The following is a 19,141-nucleotide window of genomic DNA, read 5'->3' as shown; positions in this document are numbered from 1 at the left end:
TTTTAAAATTTCAGTATTTTCTCTGGCTGCTTCCCGTAAAACTTCTGAGTCAGACTCATCAATAAGATAATAGGGATAACGCTTATCAATATTCAATTGTTTCATGGGAACGGAGTGTTCATCTATATGAGAGTTTGAAATTCACTCTTTTACAGACTCCATAAAAACAATTTCTTTTAAACTAGTGGAATGTTTATCAAAGATTTCACTCCCGTCCATGTAATTAGATTGCTTCAAACATGGATTTATTAGGTATTTCGCTTGTTTACTTGCTCTAATACCAATTGAAAATGCGGGGGTACCAAAATACACCACTAACTTTCTCTTAGACGACCTATATGGACTAAACTCGAATACAATTCAGAGAGTTACAACTTAATGAATCTCAATCAGGAATTATACGAAGAACTTATAACACTTTTTCTCACAATCAGTATGTAAACATAAACAAGACCGTGAACCTGACGGTTCACGTGTTTACTAGAGTGCTGAAAAATGCAAATACAAAATGGAGTTTGAAAAATCACGTTATAAATATCTAGACAAAGAAACAACTAGAATACCAAAGAAAGAGAAATTGTAACAAAGATAACAAGAATAACTATAATTAAGATGCCTGCAATAAGGTATAGTTTTCCATGTTTACCATTTTTCTAATGGGATTTTCATGGAACTTAGGGTATTGTTGGAATCGAATTTTTTTTATTGGCCGGATTTGGGTATACCCAGATTACTTACCTGGACGGGATCTATGTTTGATCATGAAGGATCATGGCCTAGGTTAGTAACTTCCATTGCACTTTGAAATGGCGCTCACCTAAGATCTCCCACTGAGGGAGAGTCTACGTCATAATTTGTTCCAGAGGGGGTGTGTGTCCACGCTGCCCCTGTTAAAACCACAGTTTTCTCCTTACCTATCAAAAAAAAGGTATAACCAGATTAATTGGGATATATAAATTTTGTTCCCAACCATAATAATGGACCATGGGGTGTCTAATGTGTATAAAGTTACCTAAGTACCCTTCCCTAATAATAACTAAATCTACTTCATTTTTGGTTTTCGATCCAAACCTTATTTTTTTTTTCCTTCATCATCAATATAATGATCGATTCCTTTCTTTTTTCTCTATATTCCATTGTTTTCAAATGAAAAAAAATCGTCGATTAAATTTTGTTATTGTCGAATAATTATTTCATACTCTATCTAGTACTTTGTGAAAAGACAAGGTTACCCAAATACACCACAATCTTTTATTTATCAACCTATAAGTCCTTTACCAAGTGTGATCGTCTATAGAAAGAGTCGAGACAATATAACAACTTCGGTACACACTTCGTATGATCGTCTATGGAAGATCAATACAATACAACAACAAGATTACTTGTGTGATTGACTATGCATTCAAGATCTAGATGATAAAACAACGAAGTGATCACCAGATAATATTTATGGTAATAACCGAAACTCTATAGGATCAATATCAAGTGTTGCGGATTAACGTATAAGTACAATTTGCTTTAGTTATAATAAAATAATTATAATGCGTAATAATAAAGTAAATGGCACAACAAACTTTTGTTAATGAGGAAATCACAAATGTAGAAAAACCATGGTACCTAGTCTAGTTTTGAATACTCTCAGAATTAAGCTGACATAAAAAATCTAATACCAACTTCGTATAGTTGAAACCAAGTAGACTACCCCAGCTACTTAGTTTCCTTAGTATCTTCGAATTCTAGAGCCACGCACGTGAATCACCAAACATTTAGATTGTATTCCAAATAGTAAAGGATAAATCTGTTTGGTAATCACTCTATTCATTCTTGGTAATAAGATATTATGAGTCATTGACAAGGACTCTTTTGTCTAATCTAATAAACTTTGTTGTCTGGTTATATAAATATATCTTTTGATTACTGAAATAATCAAACTCTAAATTCGCAATCAATCAATATAGATCTCAAAGAGATACTCTAAGGTGGTGCCTATCTTACGCAAATATCAATCAAGACTATCAAAGATAAACATGATTCTAGTTGGATCGCAGCTGATCAAGGTTTGCGCACACAATTCATAAGATACGAAAATTAATTAAAAAAAAAATTTCGTCTTCAATTCCCAGAAGATCAAGGTTTGCGCACACAATTCACAAGATACGAAAACTAATAAGAAATTTTTTTCCGTCTTCAAAATCTCCGTTTGTCTATAATAACCTACAAAACACCACTTGAAACCTTCTTGTCATCAATCACGTACAGAACGAAGTCTATTAACGATGGATTGTCGCAAGATGTCTTTAGATCCGAAGATGGTTCTAAAGATCCCATGAATACTTTGATCTAGTTTGAGTGAACCTTATATCGGAAGAGAAGATTCCCAAGAATAAACTAACTAGATGAAATCAAAGTTTCAACAACTGTTAGTCAATCAAATAAATAATCTAAAAATAAATAACAATGCAATTATCTAGTTCCCACCAACGGTACTCTTAAATCTTCTTGATCCACGAAAGTCTTTAAATGAACGATCGTAAGAGATTTCGCCTAATTAGGGTACATTCCTTCCGGATAGACGGCTCCACCAGAAACAACAAGAATGAAGTTTTCCTGGTTCTTAGATGGTTTATAATAAATTCAAACTCAAGTAGTTATACACCAAGGTTACTTGGTGTAGATGGGGAAAAACGGTTTGTTGGTTTTCTAGGAAAGTGGAGAGTCGAGCGTGATGTCGAGACTCCTCAACCGAGCGAACTGCTGAACCTCACACAGATGCACCGCTGCAAAGGGGGTGCTTAGATTTGGGAAACCAATCTGTATGACTCCGGCCTAAACCAAGACAATGGTCGTTCCAGAGTCAATTCGGTCGCAAAGAAGGAGATGGGTTGATCTGTAGGAGGGAAACTGAGAGTTGTGTCGGATCAGTGATGATCAAGGATTGTGGGTGTATTAAAGGTTTCTGCAATATTGTTGAACTGCTGAAGTTGAGTTTTGTGAATAAGTTTATATCGAGTTGTTGACGGATAATGATGATAATCGATGATTGATGATATTCCATTCCTATGTTGTCCTCGATTTAGACTTATTTATATTGCAAGAATGATGTACCACTGATCCCTGTAAGTGTGACGGTTTCTTGAGTGAAAGAGTGGGAAAGTGGGAGATCATGGTAAAGTCAGTTCCATGTCGTGCGGAGACTTGACTGATCGTGCACCCACTACTTTGCTAACTCCTTCAACCGTTTACACGACTTAGCATATTTCTCGTTGTGGATGAATCCACGTGTCGTAGACCGCCAGACCAAAACCCTAAGTGATATCCCCCCATTTGTGACGTGATTGATATTTCACGAATCGTGGAGTCTGCTAGGCAGACGTGTATTAGTTAGTTAGTTGTTGACTGATTTAAACTGTGAATCTAGTTTTGTTGAATCGAGCATAAGTGGTGAATGCTCTGTGATTCATGGATTGAACATGTAGTTCTCTGAGATGTCAATGAATTACTGACTAGAGCGATTGAACAAGTATTTCTAAACTCGACGAATTGCTGAATATTGAGAGTTTGTCGAGCAATTGAGCAAGTATTGCTCAATTCGACGAATTTGATAAAATTGGCGTGCAACTGAGCAAGTGTTGCTCAATTCAAAAAAATACTGAATATTGATAATTTGAAGTGCAATTGAGCAAGTGTTTCTCAATTCGACAAACTACTGATGAATTACTGAACATTGATGGTTGGATCAATATTCGAGCAACTGAGCAAGTATTGCTCAATTCGACGAATTATTTACTGGTGTCGTGACCCAATAAAATATTAATCAAAAATATTGGTGAATTACCGAATATTATTAATTTGGATGTTGATTGCTGAATCAACATTATTTTGTGTTTGAACTTGCTCAGAATGGTGATTCGTGGAGCGTTTGTTCGAAACCTTAATTTTATCAATCCTTCATCAATTGGTGAATTGCTGAAAATTGGTCATGAGTGAGGAGGGACCGACCACATGGAACGATGAGCGTCCATGGGTGCCTAGTGCTCGAGTGAGCATGCACCAGGGTTCTCAGTTTGAGAGTTGGTGAAAAAACGATGATTAAATGCAGGATTCATTATTTATTGAAATATTGCTGGATTCAGCATTAGGTGATAAAACCTAGGTATGAGAGATCAGGACCGACCAAGAGATCATGTGACCGGATCTTGGTGGTCACGGGACTAATTGTTGGTCATTTGGAGAATCCCCCAGTTGGTTGGAGAGAGTTCGGGCCCAGTATGAGCAATTGAGCAAATTAGGTCAGAATTATGAAAACGTGTGGGACCGGCCTTGTGAAAGCCCTAGGAATGACCCTGGTCGGTCATGAAGGCGTGCACGTGTTGCCGTGGTATCCGTTTTTCCATACTGAGGGTTTCCGTATTTTCTGATGCGCGTTCGAGCAATATCGTGAATTTTCAGAAGAGTTTCATCTTGATTGAGAATTCTCGATTTTTGATGGAATGAGCATGTATGCTCAATTCATCAATATTTTGAAAATATTAAAATAAAAGTGTTTTAATATTTAAAATTGCCATGAGAGGCTAGCCAGTCGTATGACTATGTTGGCTTTTGGTTTTTCGTGACTTGAGCAATATTTGAGAAAATATGGAGAAATCATGAATTTTTCTCAAACCCAAGAGTTTCATGAATTGAGGAAAATAATAATTATGCAAGATTAGGGATTTGCAAGGTGTGGGACCGACCATGGCTAGGGCATGGATGGCCGGCTAGGTTGTCCGGTCCCACGCACCTTTCCCTATTTTATTATATTTCATGAATCCGTGAAGTTATGGAGAATCCTTGAAGTTATGGAGAATCCATGAGTTTTTGTTGAAACAGAGGAGTTTTGCGAGATTAGGGAATAATAATTATGAAAGCTAAGGATTGTGAGGTGTGGAACCGACCACGGCTCGGGCATGGCCGGCTGGCTGGGTTGCCCGGTCCCGCACACCTCTCCTTATTTTATAATATTATTTTGTGAATCCACGAAGTTATGGAGAATTCACGGGTTTTGCAAAAACAAGGAAAGTTGCTAAAACCAAGGAGTTTTCGTGAGTTCACGAAATAATAAAAAATAAGAAAAATAATGGGAGAGGCACGGCCGCCCGGCCGGCTGGTGGGCCTGGCCTTGGGCGCCTCTTATTATTTTATTAATATTTATTATTTTTTCCTGTTTTGCGAAGGATTCCTCATTATTTCATATTTTTGGACACTCGTTCGTGCATCCGGGTGCTCAGTCGTGCATCATTGTCGAGTACACTCGCACCATTTTTATGGGGCTTACTCAGTGATGGTCCAAATGCCCGGTTGTTGTGTATTTATTACCAATCTATGAATTCAGTGGAGAATAATTCATGAAACTGAGTAATAAAAATGAATAGTTGTTCATTATTAATTCGCAGGATCAGCTATGGATTCGACTACGAATTCGTAATAATAAAACAAGCATTACCATCCTATGGGATCATGGATTCGAACATAGAATCGGAGTAATTAAGATTATCTATCACCAGTTCATGAGATCAGTGGATTCGATCATGAAATCGGAGTACTGAGATAGCACAGTTGTTTTATTGTCATTCTATGAGATCAAGTCGTAGATTCGACCATGGAATATGAGCAATTGTTATTTCCATTCCATGGGATCAGACCGTGGATTCGACCATGGAATAGGAGCAATTGTTATTGCCATTCCATGGGATCAGGCCGTGGATTCGACCGTGGAATATGAGCAATAATAGATTATTCTGGGAATTCAGTAGTGAATGTCACGACAGGATTAATCTATTGCAGAAAATATATTAGCCAGTTAAAGCGTCACATCTATTCTGAATGGTGCATAGTCAGGGAGTCACGATGTTGTTTACGACCTGAAGGCGTTAGTGTTCTCAATCTACGGAAAACCGTCTGAATCTATGCGCAGTCTCTCCACATAATCAGGGAACGGTGAGTGTCACCGACGTCCTGAAGGCGTCCGCCGCCCAACTATTCTTCTATGTGGAGGTGTGTCTCTTTCCTGCAGTCAGGGAACAATGAGTATCACCGACATCCTGAAGGCGTTAAGATCTCAATCTACGGAGAACCTCCCAAATACTTTATTCTGCACAGAGGTCACGACGAAATTCCAGGGATCGAACGCTCAGCTGGTGGAGGCTTTTCGAAAACATATTCATCATGGCTTCGTAAAATATGAATCGTTGCATGCCTGAAAGCCGTGTCAAAACATGCCTCATGATTTTACGGTTTTTGCCCTTTGTTGAAAATCCACCATCTACACTTGGACAACAAGGAAATTCCATAACCTAAAATATTCTCAAGATATTCTCATTAAAATACCTAATTTCGGTTTTCCTATTTCCACTTAAATGCCAAACCATATTTCCGAAAACTCTCATAGAAAACTTCCCTAAAATATTCTCAAGATATTCTCATTAAAATACCTAATTTCGGTTTTCCTATTTCCACTTAAATGCCAAACCATATTTCCGAAAACTCTCATAGAAAACTTCTATTATTAGTCTAGCACATCAACTAATAATATTTTCCATAGGATATGCTTTATTTGCTGGTAATTAAAACATATATGATGAAAATCATAATTAAATGCTTCACTTTTCCGGATATGGGATCACCTTGAGTATCAAGGAATATTTTTGAAGAATTAATGATAAGAGTTATGTACATATTCAAATAATATCGACATCTAGAAGCTTCTCATCTTAGCAAACTCAAAACCCTAATTCACACACATCAAGAAGAAATATGTGAATCATGAAAACTTGGTTTTTCTCATGGAACTTATTATACCATCACTTCAAAATATGTTATGACCGGTTATAACATGATTTCCAAGATAGGATGTAATCGGTTACACCTTGCCCAAAAAAGTAGCTTGTGACGGGTTACACCTTGCTTCCCAAAGTAGCTTGTAATCGGTTACGCCTTGCTTCCCAAAGGTAACTTGTGACCGTTTATACCTTGGATTCCAAAGTAACTTGTGACTGGTTACAATTTGCATTCCAATATAACTTGTGATCGGTTACACCTTGATTTCCAATGTAACTTGTGACCGAATATAACTAGCTATATCATATAGGCTATGACCGGTTATACCATAAATCTCAACAAGTTAACATAGGTTATACCTTGTCATCTTATATTGGTCATTCAAAATATATTCAATAATGAACCTGACCAATCACGATTTTCTTTCGATTATGAAACAAGTTCATATATGTACTTTCTTTAAACAAATGTTATAAAACATTGTTTCCTAGGGTGAAATCGTACCTATATGATGCACACATAATCAAAAAACTACATGCAATAGATTATGTCGATGTCATATTTACGAAGTTCAAAAGATAAGCATTATACTTTGCAATTCAATAAATTTCTTGACACTTTGAGATCATAATCTCATAATCAAGTCTAACCACTAGAGTATTTTTGTATATACATCTTCGCATGTTATATATTCAACATAACCCGACTTGAAAGATACGTTAGGAATGGAAACAAGATCAAGTCAATGTTACTAACCTCAAGTGGAAGGATGATGTCGTCGTTGTATTCGTTACTTCTTCACGTTCTTCAAGTCTTCGGAGTAATACTTGTATGTCTCAACATTCTTAGACTTTCTAGTCTAACCTAAACGAAGTTGACTCTAGTATTTAATCAAGCGACTCTAGATAAGTTTTGAAATTGAAATATGACAACCAAAATTGACATACCAACGCTTGGTGGGTTCAGCCGAGCTATGACCTAACACTTTGTTTTGTTTGAATGGCGTATTAGGTCGGAAAATTGAAATTCTTGAATTGTAGTTATATGGTCCTCATGGTATCTCTTTGTCGAGCATTACGATTTTTCATATTTATTTTCATTCGTCAAGGTTATAAGATGAATACTGTGACACTTTTTCAAAGAGTTTTACATCTGAAAGTAACATTTACATAGTTTTCATCTTTAAACCTTGACGACTAGTGATGTAGTATTAATAGTCGTCGGGTTTTGAAAAGCCAAACCTTGATGATTATAACTCCCAAAAAACAAGTTTTTCCTGCGAACAATTTTGTTATTGCTCTTCATGGTTTTGTAAAAATAAGATGACGACTAATAAAAAACTGTCAGCATGATGCATTTTCGACCATGAAGACTGTAAATGCGAAAAACTAATGTTTGGTCGCCATATTTAATTTCAGTAGAGCATGCCGGAAAAATTAAGTAGGCGTGCTTTATTTCAGTTGAGCATGCCGACTAAGTTTGTCCGGCATGCTTTTTTTTAGTGGAGCATGGAAACTTTTCTAAATTCCAAAAGTGCTTAATCGGCGTGCTTTTTTCAGTCGAGCATGCCGACTTTTCATAGACTGAATTCTGAATTCTCACGATCAATTGACGAATTAAACCAACAAAACCATGTTAGATTCCATCTTGAAAATCGTTTTACTAGAGTATATCATTTTCATTACGAAATTCTTCCGATTTTTTTTAACAAGATTCATAATTTAAATCTAACAAAAACAACTCTAACAAAATTCATAAGTTCGAATTAATGTTAATCACTTAGGGGTAATTTATCCACTTTAAAAAATACTTTTCTAGGGGGATTTTAATTTTACATCCTAATGACCCTATTTTGTTTTATTTGGTATATCCCAATTAATCTGGTATACCTTAATCTAGCGAGTTTTTTTTTTTTATCGTTAAATGTTCTTATGAATTCAAAATTTTATATTTCTTTGATTTCTAAGAAGAACCATTTATTTTTCTAATTGTTCTTTCCTTTAGGTTTTCCGTGTACCTTCATTTTAGAACCATTTGTTTTATTAAATTTTCTTTCATTTAGATTTTCCGTGTGTAGATGTGGAAAAATGATTTACTGGTTTTTAGGTAAAGTGAAGAGACGACGGTTCGGGCGAGACTCCTCAACCGAGCAAACTGCTTAACCTCACACAGATGCACTACACGGGAGTGCTTTGAGTTCGAGAGATCAATCTGTAGGACTCCGGCCTAAACCAAGTCAATGGTCGTTCCAGAGTCAATTCGATCACAAAGAAGGAGATGGGTTGATCTGTATGAGGGAAGCTGAGAATTGTGTGGGATCAATGATGATCAAGGATTGTGGATGTGTTGTGGGTTTCTGCAAATTGATGAACTGCTGAGTGCTGAATTCTGTGAATAAGTTTCGATCGAGAGAATTTTTTGTAGACGAATGTTGTCCTTCAGTCATCGATTTTAGATGATTGAGAAGATGGTGTGGTCATTAATTGGGAAGCAGAACAACTGGGGTTTGAATCAGAGAGTCGGAATTAGGGTTTGTAGTTTCAATTGATGTTATGAAGATTTAAGAAATGAAATTGGAGCTATGGTTGGATGAAGAAACAAGGGTTAAGGTTTAATTGGAGTTCTGAATCTGTCTTGGAGATGAACTGAGAAATTAGGGTTTCTATTCTTCCCTAAAATTGAGATTAAGAAGAATTGAAAGATGAATTGGGAGTTCTGAGGAAAGAGTATGATGGGTTTGACACGAATTAGGTTATGAGGTTGAAGAACATCCTGAGTTCGATAGTTAGGGTTTGAAGTTTAAGATGTTAAATTGGAGCTGACGATAAACTTGGAATTCATTCTCGTGTTAAGGAGGTGATGGTGTTATTACTAATGTTGGATCAACTCAGGAAGAATTAAAAGGTAATTTAATTTAAGATTTCTTATAATTGATTTTGTGTTAAGATTCATGGAGTAATTGATTAGAGTACATCAATTGGATAAATGGGTATATGTAGGTTGTTCCTGTAATTAGGACTTAGTATTGTTTTCAATTACAGAGTTCCTATGAATTTAATTGGGAAAGGAATTTTATGAGTAAGGATGTTGGGGTAAATGAATTATATTGGAGTTGAGATATTATTGTTGTTGTTGAGATTGGTGGTGGTATTGATTTGGGAAAGATTATAGTTTAACCATGCTGTGATTAAGGATGGCTGAGATGATTCTGTTTTGACAGAAGCAATGAATGAATGAAGTTGGTTGTGAGTGATTGTGCTAGTGAAGATAGTTACTGCTAAGGAGTGTGCATTTGGCTAATGATCTGAAATCAGATGAAGATGAATGTATAGGGTTGTGCAGTGGGTGACTCTGAAGTTGCAGGTGTTGTTGAGATGGGAATTGTATGATGAGTATAAGTTGTAGTTTGTTGGTAGTGGTTGTATAAGTTACATGATATGGAAGTAGTGATGGAGTTGATGAGAATGATGAATCTTTAGTGTTTGGAATATTATGTAATTGTTAGTCTAGTGGTAGTTTCAGTGAGAGAATGGATTTAATAAACATGTATAGAGTTACAGTTCATAGAGTTGGTGATGTGGTCTATGTATCTGAGGTTACAAGTGAACCTTGTGGGGGATGTTATGATTGGAGTGAAGGTTATGAACTGCCTGAGTGAGAAAGGTGTGGTTGTTGAGTTTCAAGTTGAGTGTGTAGTTTTGTCAGTTGGTGTTGTGCTGATAGGATGTATATGCTAAGTTGGTCGTAATGCTGTTATGGAAAAGTCTTAATGAAAGCCTGCAAGTGCAGATCAAGGTAATCTTAAATTACAGTTATATTGAATTTATAGAATTCTGTTAGAATAAATTATTTGTATTTTGATCAAATGAATAGAATCAAGTTTGTTGAGTTCTTGTAATTGAAATAGAATTAGGATGTTAGTTATCCCTGACTATTTTTGCTTTGCTGACTCAGTTAATCTGACTGAGACACATGTTACCCTGACTTACTTGAAATAGTCTAGTTGACTGAATTGAGCCAGTTGACCATTTTGACCTGGACTTTGACCTGACTTTGGGCGTTGACTGTTAGTTGACCCATTTGACCGTCAGTGACCGTTAGATTGCCTCAATTAGGTCAGGCCTCGTGTAGTGGGCCGGACTAGTGGACCGTGTCGGATCAGTCCCATGGGCTTGGGCTTAGGGCCAGCAATCTTAATTAGTGCTTGGACCACTTATGGTCTGAATTAGTCTTTGGTTTCTTCTACAAAGCTGTAGACATTCATAAGTCTTAGCTAATAGACTATAGAACCAACCTAATGGAATTAGTAAATCTTTAGATATGCAAGAGATGGATAATGAAGATGTGTTAAACCACAAATGGGCTTAGAAACATTAGATAGAATTGTATGATTCCTGTATGAGCGTTTTGGATAGATTCTTAGACTTCTTGTGTGATTAACAGTTAGTCTATATTAACAACGATCGATTCAAAGGATGAACCAGCAGATCATGGATCTCGAGGTAAGCGTGGCTTGTTATCAAAAGAGGTGGGAATATATTTGACTCTTTGGTAACCATTATTTTTTTCCCTTACAAATGTTTATGTCTAACAAACTCATGTATTTATGTTTGTGCGTTCTATGCATTGTTTAACTTGTTTTACGATAATTCTGTTGATTCTGTTAATCTTTCCATGGTTTGGAAAGGACCTATAATGTGTTTTGGTCAATATGAATTGTTATGGGAAATAAGAATTTTCACGTGTGGTATATAGGATACGCTCCTTCACATTTATACCTAGAGCTTTTATGATATATTGGTCGACAGTTTGCGAGTTCGGAATTTTCGACATCCATATTTACGATTAGGTGTGTATTTGCGAGTTCGGAATTGCACAACCATAGTACACATTTTTTTAAGAAGGAGTTTGTACATATACATGTTTGTTTACTTCTGTGAGTATATGTTATTTCACATTTATATCTACATGAATTCAGCTTTAATGCTTATATCGGTCGACAGTTTGCGAGTTCGGAATTGTCGACATCCATATTTACGATTAGGTGCGGATTTGCGAGTTCGAAATTGCACAACCATAGTATACATTGTTTGAAGAAAGAGCCTGTCCACATTCGTGTTTGTGTATCTCAGTGACTTGGTCACTATTTAATGTCTGGGGAGAACATTATTGTTTTTCTTAATCTTGTTTATGATTACTTAGAAGTTAAATGTTAATTATTCCCACTTTCAGTTTTCAGAGACAGATCAGAATTGTGCAGCAAAAGCCACAAGTGTTGACTCCGTTAATTAGTTAACTTCTGCTATATTTATTATGTTGTTTATTGTATCTGTAAACCAATTGCTTATTGTATATATATCATTTGAGAGAAGTTCATGTATATATATTCTGAACGGGGTTAGTCTTGGGATAAGTTTTGTAGCATATTTCTTAATTGAATGTTTAAGTATTTGAATTAGATTCGTAATGCCTCTTTATTTAGCTAATCTCTTGGATTAGTCAGTTGCTAGCTTAGGGGGCGCTACAGTGTTGGTATTAGAGCTCACTATTAGATCTTATATGGGAAACAATAGAAATATCCAGTGCTAGTTAGTGAACTAGATTAGTTTAGAACTGGGTTGGGTTGTGAGATATATCTTAATCACTAAAAGCTATCAATATTTAAAAGATTTACTTGATTAATTGATTGATTTGTTTTGTTTGGTTGTTTGTATAGGTAATGAAGTAAAAATTGTAGGGTACATCAATAAATTTAGCTAATAAAGATTAGAGAGGAATTAGTCTAAGAAGTATGAACACGTACACAATTCAATATTAAAAATAATGAGATTAGTATTATTGATAGATTTTCAATGTCACACAGAAATTTATCGAGTACCTTGACTTATAAGTAGGGTCGACAATTTATAATCCCATAAATATTGATAATTTTGTTAGGACTTAATAATATTTTTTTTAAGAGTAGTTAAAATAATAGTCCGACCATTAATGTTAAACATATTAAATGATAATAATATCACAAATAATCATGATAAAACTAATTCTATAACATTTATTAAATAATACTGTATTGAATTTTAGCTAATTAAAAGTCTTATTAAGAAATGTATAACGGAAAAAGTAATAATTAGGATCAAGTAACTACACGAAGATTATTAGTAATTGTCTACGGCTAGATTTTTAAATTTAATAGAATTAGAAATATTTTTTTGTGCATTGAAATCAGATAGATAATATAAGATTTATTAAATTAGACCTAAAAACGTGCGTAAAATAAAAAGACTAAATTTCTTAGTAATCTACCTAAATTATTTTTAGTCTAACAAATGATCCTGTAAATAATTAAAATGATACAAATAGATATGAAGTAGTAATAATAGTATTCGGATGTTTAGTGTAAGATTATAATTAAATAAAATGAATTCATATTTAATAGGATGTTTTACACTAATAGCAAAATCTAAAGACTATTAGGATATTTTAATTTTATGCAGACTCAAATTAGATCATATTAAGTTACCAACGCCAAATTTTAACAAGATATAGTAAACGGATTCAATATGAATAAATAAAATATGTTATATCAATCTTTACGTCAATGTAGAATTATATTTAGAAGATTAAGGCTTAGTGTACTAACTGGACTAGCAACTTAAGAACAATGAGAATAATAACACAGTTGATAAAAACATTCGAGTGATTAAATTGGTAGCAAATTTATAATAGATAATATTTGAAATATATATATATATATATATATATATATATGGTATCACAATAAAGTAAAAATATCAGATAGTATAAATTGACGCGAATCGAATTTGGATTACTTATAATGATGATGATAAAATAAATAAATAACAATAACGGTAACTAAAAATAAAAATAAAATAAATAAATTCAGATGACTAAATTGTTTAAAATGATGTAAACTCTTTATATATTTTATGAATTAAATTTACCAGACTTACACCAATTACGATAAAAGTTTAGAGACTAATTAATCTTAATAAATTAGTACCTAGTTAATTGTAATAAGTTTGTATTTAGTTAATCCAGCACTGGGGAATAGTGAAGGTTGTGTTTTCTCTGTTCGTAGGAAGGTATTGTTGGGATTGTCCAACCTTGACAGGGCAACTGCATTCAAAGATGACTGATCATAGAAGCTTGGTATAATTCTTTAGGAAACCGATAGATATAATTTCACTTAGAATGACTCATAAGAATCTCCCTTGTAATTTGAGACAAGTATTTTATAGAATAGAAAGTAGTGTAAGGAGTTTAAAGACTAAAACTTATAGTTTTCCCATTATATAAATTAGTGTAAGAAAATTTAGACTTCCCTATTTGATAGAATTTAAATCAACGTAGTTGAACCTAGAGCCACAAATTTTAATTATAGAAAGTCATATAGGTTTGTGCTTTGTTTCATGTTGTTTGCCCTTACACTAGAGATGAGATTATTTCATAAGGTGGGGAGTTTTTGAAGACTAGAATGATAGTTTGATTTTCGAGGACGAAAATATATAAGATGGGGAGAATGTAAGGACCCTCAACCTCGTCAACGCTATTAGATTAGTCAAGAGACGTCTTAGCCGCTAATAACTCGATTAGTTTAACACGAAGGTTAATTAATAGAATTTAATCTAACTAGGATCTAGATACGAAATGGACTGCTCGCACGTGTCATTCGGATACTCTTATCAGATACAGGATGAAGATAATTTATCAACTTGTTTTCGAGGGTAAAATAATTTTGAGATTTTACCCCTGGGGCTGCACGTGTCAAATATAGTGGGTGTCTCATCATCTTGGTCGGCCTTATCCCCAGATCAGAAGATAACTCTCATTTTCTCTTTTCTTTCTTCTTCATTCTTCTTTCTTCTTTCCTCTTCTTTTTCTCTTCTGTTCTTCTTCACCGAGTTTCTGTGAGAGTTTGAGTAAGAATTGATTGAGGGAAACCAACTGGTAGTTCTGATAGATGATTGAGAAGATGGTGTGGTCGTTAATTGGGAAGCAGAACAACTGGGGTTTGAATCAGAGAGTCGGAATTAGGGTTTGTAGTTTCAATTGATGTTTTGAAGATTTAAGAGATGAAATTGGAGCTATGGTTGGATGAAGAAACAAGGGTTAAGGTTTAATTGGAGTTCTGAATCTGTCTTGGAGATGAACTGAGAAATTAGGGTTTCTGTTCTTCCCTAAAATTGAGATTAAGAAGAATTGGAAGATGAATTGGGAGTTCTGAGGAAATATTAGTGATGGGTTTGACACGAATTAGGTTATGAGGTTGAAGAACATCCTGAGTTCGATAGTTAGGGTTTGAAGTTTCAGATGTTAAATTGGAGCTGACGATAAACTTGGAATTGATTCTCGTGTTAAGGAGGTGATGGTGTTATTACTAATGTTGGATCAACTCAGGAAGAATGGAAAGGTAATTTAATTTAAGATTTCTTATATTTTATTTTGTGTTAAGATTCATGGAGTAATTGATTAGAGTACATCAATTGGATAAATGGGTATGTGTAGGTTGTTCCTGTAATTAGGACTTCATATTGTTTTGAATTACAGAGTTCCTATGAATTTAATTGGGAAAGGAATTTTATGAGTAAGGATGTTGGGTAAATGAATTATATTGGAGTTGAGATATTATTGTTGTTGTTGAGATTGGTGGTGGTATTGATTTGGGAAAGATTATTTTTTAACCCTGCTGTGATTAAGGATGGCTGAGATGATTCTGTTTTGACAGAAGCAATGAATGAATGAAGTTGGCTGTGAGTGATTGTGCTAGTGAAGATAGTTACTGCTATGGAGTGTGCATTTGGCTAATGATCTGAAATCAGATGAAGATGAATGTATAGGGTTGTGCAGTGGGTGACTCTGAAGTTGCAGGTGTTTTTGAGATGGGAATTGTATGAGGAGTATAAGTTGTAGTTTGTTGGTAGTGGTTGTATAAGTTACATGATATGGAAGTAGTGATGGATTTGATGAGAATGATGAATCTTTAGTGTTTGGAAGATTATGTGATTGTTAGTCTGGTGGTAGTTTCAGTGAGAGAATGGATTTAATAAACATGTATAGAGTTACAGTTCATAGAGTTGGTGATGTGGTCTATGTATCTGAGGTTACAAGTGAACCTTGTGGGGGATGTTATGATTGGAGTGAAGGTTATGAACTGCCTGAGTGAGAAAGGTGTGGTTGTTGAGTTTCAAGTTGAGTGTGTAGTTTTGTCAGTTGGTGTTGTATAGGCTAAGTTGGTCGTAGTGCTGTTATGGAAAAGTCTTAATGAAAGCCTGCAAGTGCAGATCAAGGTAATCTTAAATTACAGTTATATTGAATTTGTAGAATTCTGTTAGAATGAATTATTTGTGTTTTGATCAAATGAATAGAATCAAGTTTGTTGAGTTCTTGTAACTGAAATAGAATTAGGATGTTAGTTATCCCCTACTAGTTTTGCTTTGCCGACTCAGTTAATCTGACTGAGACACATGTGACCCTGACTTACTTGAAACAGTCTAGTTGACTGAATTGAGCCAGTTGACCATTTTGACCAGGACTTTGACCTGACTTTGGGAATTGACTGTTAGTTGACTCATTTGACCGTCAGTGACCGTTAGATTGCCTCAGTTAGGTCAGGCCTCGTGTAGTAGGCCGGACTTGTGGACCGTGCCGGATCAGGCCCATGGGCTTAGGCTTAGGGCCAGCAATCTTAATTAGTTCTTGGACCACTTATGATCTGAATTAGTCTTTGGTTTCTTCTATAAAGTTGTAGACATTCATAAGACTTAGCTAATAGACTATGGAACCAACCTAATGGAATTAGTAAATCTTTAGATATGCAAGAGATGGATAATGAAGATGTGTTAAACCATAAATGGGCTTAGAAACATTAGATAGACTTGTATGATTCCTGTATGAGCGTTTTGGATAGATTCTTAGACTTCTTGTGTGATTAACAATTAGTCTATATTAACAACGATCGATTCAAAGGATGAACCAGCAGATCGTGGATCTCGAGGTACGCGTGGCTTGTCATCAAAAGAGATTGGAATACATTTGACTCTTTGGTAACCATTATTGTTTTCCCTTACAATAGTTTATGTTTAACAAACTCATGTATTTCTGTTTGTGCATTCTATGCATTATTTAACTTGTTTTACGATAATTCTGTTGATTCTGTTAATTTTTTCATGGTTTGGAAAGGACATGTAATGTGTTGTGGTCAATATGAATTGTTATGGGAAATAAGAATTTCCACGTGCGGTATATAGGATACGCTCCTTCACATTTATACCTGGAGCTTTTATGATATATTGGTCGACAGTTTGCGAGTTCGGAATTGTCGACATCCATATTTACGATTAGGTGTGGGTTTGCGAGTTCGGAATTGCACAACCATAGTATACATTGTTTGAAGAAAGAGTTTGTCCATATACATGTTTGTTTACTTCTGTGAGGATATGCTCTTTCACATTTATATCTACATGAATTCAGCTTTTATGCTTATAGCGGTCTGACAGTTTGCGAGTTCGGAATTGTCGACATCCATATTTACGATTAGGTGTGGATTTGCGAGTTCGGAATTGCACAACCATAGTATACATTGTTTGAAGAAAGAGCTTGTGCATATTTGTGTTTGTGTATCTCAGTGACTTGGTCACTATTTAATGTCTAGGGAGAACATTATTGTTTTTCTTAATTTTGTTTATGATTAATTAGAAGTTAAATGTTGATTATTCCCACTTTCAGTTTTCAGAGACATATCAGAATTGCGCAGCGAAAGCCACAAGTGTCGACTCCGTTAATTAGTTAACTTTTGCTATGTTTATTATGTTGTTTATTGTATCTGTAAACCAATTGACTATTGTATATGTATCATTTGAGAGAAGTTCATGCATATATATTCTTAGCTAATCTCTTGGATTAGCCAGCTGTTAGCTTAGGGGACGCTACAACTCGGTCTCAGGTCTCACCATATGAGACTCACAATTAGATATTATGCACACCTCTATTGATCATGCTAGTAACCTCGGGTCATGCTTTTAATCATTCATCAAGAGTCACGAGATTATCTTCATATGCTACAAACACGAGTCTCAGTTACATCATGAAACTGAGTTGTACAAACTTATTAAAAACATGTAAACGAACTATACACAAATCCTTCCAAGATCAATCCGCTTATCAAAGGGATCCACAAGGAGAATACGACCTTAGAGCCATGCATGTACGACTACATAAAGGTTGATGCTCGATCCAGTCGTTGTGTGTTCAAGATATATCTTGTGATCACATGCTATGTTGTATCCTCCGCATGACTCCGCCTAGTCATAACGCACAAATCATAAATATGTATTCTTCTATGTTAGTCAACATCGACTAAAAAGAGTATTGCTACCCTGCCAACACATGATTACAATGGCTGACTTAGTCATAAAAATGAGGTTTTTGCTTTTGGGGTATACGACACGCGCGTAAGGACACTCAAATGTATATCTCACCGTTAAAGAGAATATTCAGTGATGGAGGTTACTGGAATCAAGGGATAAACTCAACTCATCCTTAGATATTCATGTGATTACGAATGCGAGGCTTATCACATCTTTCATCCTCAACTCATCGGCTCGAGGTTAGAAAGTTTGGTTACAAATAGGTCACTAATCAACTCTGCTAAAAACATCTCAAAGAGTATTCTTATACTATCAAAAATTATTGTGATCTCTCTCTTTGTTTCTGCTTCTGTATCTAAGACTAAGCCTGACTCATCCATCCTTGTGACTGAAGTAATCTTCAAAAGGACGTTGTCTTTGTTTAGGAGAAGAATATCCGTACTCAACCTTCGGCAACTCATACTAAAACCCTAAAAACTGATCTTCACCCCTTTACTCATTTTTAGGTACCTGCACCCTTGATAATAATACTTCTATAAAGGTTATCGTGATAGCCCTCCAGTTTTTATCTTTCAATTGTTTATAACAATTAGGTCTTTACTAAGGATAATATCAAGAAGTGCATGTCATGGCCTCATGTCACAATATATTAACTTTGAAAATATCGTGCTTTTTATAGACCCAAAATTGCATCGAGGTTTTGAAGAATCATAATTTGCACCTTCGAGGTCAATTTTTTTTTGAAGAATCGGTATCTTGGAGCTCCCCTCTTTTTTCTGCCAGCAAGAGGAACCAAACTTCTCAAATTTGCTTAGTTAAAAAGAATACTCAAAGGGTAAAGCCTTTTTCTCTGGAGGACAGTTTATTTTGGTTTTCTCAACTAGTAATTCTGTCTTATTTTCTTATTTCGAAGACTGTCTCTCGTCAAATGATGAGCA

At 35.1% G+C, this 19,141-nt stretch overlaps 1 non-coding gene across 1 annotated transcript; it reads left to right on the top strand.

Moving 5' to 3' along the window:
* The first annotated feature begins 730 nt into the window (after positions 1-730).
* Positions 731-891, top strand: LOC113325541. The gene has a single exon (XR_003348044.1). It is a non-coding gene; the product is annotated as a U1 spliceosomal RNA (small nuclear RNA).
* Positions 892-19,141: the final 18,250 nt, after the last annotated feature.

Source organism: Papaver somniferum, chromosome 11 (assembly GCF_003573695.1).
Source record: "Papaver somniferum cultivar HN1 chromosome 11, ASM357369v1, whole genome shotgun sequence".
In the NCBI taxonomy this organism is placed as follows: Eukaryota; Viridiplantae; Streptophyta; class Magnoliopsida; order Ranunculales; family Papaveraceae; genus Papaver; species Papaver somniferum.
This window is presented reverse-complemented; position numbering and strand designations above follow the sequence as displayed.